Here is a 3,769-nt window from a genome sequence, read left to right as displayed (position 1 = left end):
ACCTGTACCGCATCATTCATATTTAATTAAATGGGATATTAGAGAGTCGTCTACTGAAAGTGTTATCACTGTGTTATCGTTTTATACATTATTTTACAATTTTTTTTATTGCACCCCTGATGCTTTCGCGAATGTGACTGTTTGTGACATGATCTGTTTCAACTTTCACCTATCTGCCACAAATATTTTACTCTATTTTTCGTAATTTATAGGGTTATATAGTTTTATTGTTCCGATATATTGATTATCAAAAGGATAAGAAATAAGATTTTGTTAAATTTCGAAAAGCTTTTGTTATAAAAATGCGGAACCAGTTGCAGAAGCGGATTTGAAAATGTATGCGGAACTTCGTAATTGCGGCTGCGGAAGCAGAGGTCTGTTGCAACACTAGTGCGTACTATAACCACTCCTATTCGTAATAACCAATAATAGATAATGATTATGAATATTACTTTAAAAGCATTTTCATTATTTTGGTATTTTTTTCATCTTTCACCTACATTCTTCTTTTGTCAACAAAAGTAAGCCTGTTTACGTAATACATCAACGCTCCCTCATAAATAAATTTCATTCTTGCCTAGCACGAATAAGAGAATAAGTGATTTAAAATCAATTTTGCATTTTGCTTGGGATTTTCATCAAAATGATAGTAATTTTTAACATTCCAAACTTATTTTACTAACGAAAATGTTCCTGCTTTCGGTTTTTTCGAGTTGTTGAAAATTTTGTGGAGAATAAAGATTAGTGTAATCTCCTATTTGTTCGTTTCTAGGAGTGAGAAAAATAGCTAGGCCTAGCCAACCAATTCCTACCATTCGGTTCGTAGTTGACCACCCGTTTATTGTAGCTCTGAAACAAAAATACAACCTCCTTTTTGTTGGACGTGTTGCAAAACCATATAGAAACTGATTGGTTGGTTTATCTTGATTATCCACGATTTTTAATTTTTATTACTTTCCAACGCTTAAAAGGAACTAATTTTTAAATGGTGGAAAAATATTTATGACAATTGTTGTGCATTGTATTCTGTTGATTATTGTAAGAACATTTTGCTCTTTGATGGACTTTTGGTGATAAATATTTTTCTACGATAATAACATTATTTAAACTTTCTTAGGTGCACTTTCTTGTGAAACATTTATTCAATAAGAATTCGAAGAAAAAGAAATACAACAAAACAGTTTTACTAAAACTTTTTATTGTGCTCGACAGTTAACGATTATTTAAGATTTCACGGCTGTCGTCTGAATTCTTATTGATGATCCAACGTTATTGCTATACACGAAACAGAAAGTTTCTGAAGATGTATCATGTGATATAAGACGAAACGTCGAAACACTTATCTAACTGTCATGGAGATTTCATCAATAAGACGCGACTAAAATCCGAAATTACAGTTTCTTCATTATCAATAATGTTATTTACTAATAAACGATAAAATAGTAATATTGCATTAATCAGAACAATTGTCGAGATCAATAAATAAATGTAAAACTTCTTAGTCTACAAGAACTGTTGAAACTGACTACCCCCTTCTTCTGTTTGGTTGCCGAACTCTTCCTAAAACAATTGTGTCGTTTCTTATTGATTCCGATTTCTTTAATCTTTCACATTTTCTACTACTTAAATAGCTTCAAATAGTTATCGGAATAATTGTTAAAACAATAAAACGCACTTTTATCGTTTTAGTTCTCGGTTACTCGGTATTAAAGCCAGTGTAGTACGCTGTAATTTCACCTTGACTACGTTCATAATTTGGAAAACATGTATCAAAATTGGTTTTACCGAAAAACATTTATCACTTTGTATCTTCGACATAAACTAATTTTATAAAAATCATCAAAGAACAAAATATTGTTACTTTTAATCCTGGAAAACCCCTTGATGCGTTGGTGGTTTAATAAATTCGTTGTATATAACTTTTGTCGTTATAGAGACATTGTAGAAATGCTTTACAGAACTTACTTTTATTTATCCTTAATTAATCAGTTTCGCAAAATAATAATTATAATCAATAATGTCAGATCGACCTCTCATTTTTCCCATTCCAGCGATAGTAATACTAGGGGTTTTATACCGTGATATTATGGAGAGTTCTAATGATTATTAAATTATTGGCTCAATTAATTTAGCTCATTTAAATTTAAATTGTTCATTCTAGTAAGAATCACGAATAAAACAAATATTTTTTTACGAGAATTTTTTCCCAGAAATTTGATATAAATACCGTTGTTAAAAAAAATAAGTACAAAAAATAACATGGGAACCATTACTTAAAATGTTTGGTTTTAAAATTTTAGTGAATTTTTACTCCAAAATGTACATTCTTACACTTAGACTCCAAAATATAGACCTTTCCAGCTATAGGCGATTGGTATAAGAAATAAAAGTTTGTAAACTATCGCAAAAACAGGAAAACTAGGGGTTGATTCATTTTGTAAGTGAAATAATTCTTACATAGAATTAAAAAAAAACATTTTATGCTTTTTATTGTCGATATAATCTGCATGTTTGCATTTTTCAATAAAAAGGTGACAGATTCTTTTGCTTCTTATTAATCATTTTGGATACATTATTTGCAATGTTGTTATTGTTATCGTTTTCCCTTTTTTACAGGAATAGGTTTTGTGCTGTTAAGCATTTCCTTTGACATTCGATTCATCGTTAATCATCCCTTTATCGTAGTTGTAAAATACAGGAACTGCCCACTTTTTATAGGACGTATCACTAATCCATCTACATAACTAATGTAGAATACAAGACTACGATATTAAATTGTTTATAATTTTTTGTCGATTTATGAAATATACCTATTAGTCATAGCAGACATTCGACTTTTATTGATATCAAAAAAAATCAACTAACCCGCTTATACGTATAACTTATTAGTGATTAGGATTAAAGGTATTTACGGAGAAGTATTTATATTTATATACTTTTTCGTGGTTATTAGTTTCTAACCTGTACCGCATCATTCATATTTAATTAAATGGGATATTAGAGAGTCGTCTACTGAAAGTGTTATCACTGTGTTATCGTTTTATACATTATTTTACAATTTTTTTTATTGCACCCCTGATGCTTTCGCGAATGTGACTGTTTGTGACATGATCTGTTTCAACTTTCACCTATCTGCCACAAATATTTTACTCTATTTTTCGTAATTTATAGGGTTAAGGATAAGGACAAGTGCAAGTTTATCATCCGTTCTAAAGTTTTACGTAGATCACCCGTTTGTTGTAACAATCAAATTCAAAACTAATCCACTTTTTATTGGACGCATTGTGAAACCGTCTATTTAAAAAAAGGATATTCTATTGTTACGTATAATATTGTTGTGTTTTTTTGATGGTAATAAAATAGATATGTATATGCAAGAATAGTATTAGGTATTTAAATTTACTTTTTAACGAGAATACAAAAAATTGGAAGAACCACGTGGGTTATATTATAATTTTTGGCGATTTATGAAATATATTTATTAGTCAATGAACACATTTGACCTTTACTGATTTAATATAAAAAACTAACACGCCTATATAAGTTATTAATAATAAGGATTGGATTAAAGATATTATTTAATTAAATGGGATGTTACTCGTCTACTGTAACTAGGCTTGCCACCCGTACTTTATTATAAAGTATTGTACTCTATTTCGACTGTGCGTACGTTATACTTTACAAGACACATAAAGTATGCAAAAATACTTTATTTAAGGCCTTAAGTAAACATCGTAATTTTGTAAGCGATTATTCGAAATTCAGAGTA

The 3,769-nt window shown here is 29.5% G+C and overlaps 1 long non-coding RNA gene across 1 annotated transcript; it reads left to right on the top strand.

Moving 5' to 3' along the window:
• Positions 1–314: 314 nt before the first annotated feature.
• On the top strand, positions 315–2,827 carry LOC112905232. Its single transcript, XR_003231639.1, has 2 exons — positions 315–912; positions 2,617–2,827. It is a non-coding gene; the product is annotated as an uncharacterized LOC112905232 (long non-coding RNA).
• The last annotated feature ends 942 nt before the right edge of the window (positions 2,828–3,769 follow it).

Source organism: Agrilus planipennis, unplaced genomic scaffold (genome assembly GCF_000699045.2).
Source record: "Agrilus planipennis isolate EAB-ADULT unplaced genomic scaffold, Apla_2.0 scaffold39, whole genome shotgun sequence".
Classification (NCBI taxonomy): Eukaryota; Metazoa; Arthropoda; class Insecta; order Coleoptera; family Buprestidae; genus Agrilus; species Agrilus planipennis.
Note: the sequence above shows the minus strand (reverse complement) of the source record. Positions and strands in the feature narration are given on the sequence as shown.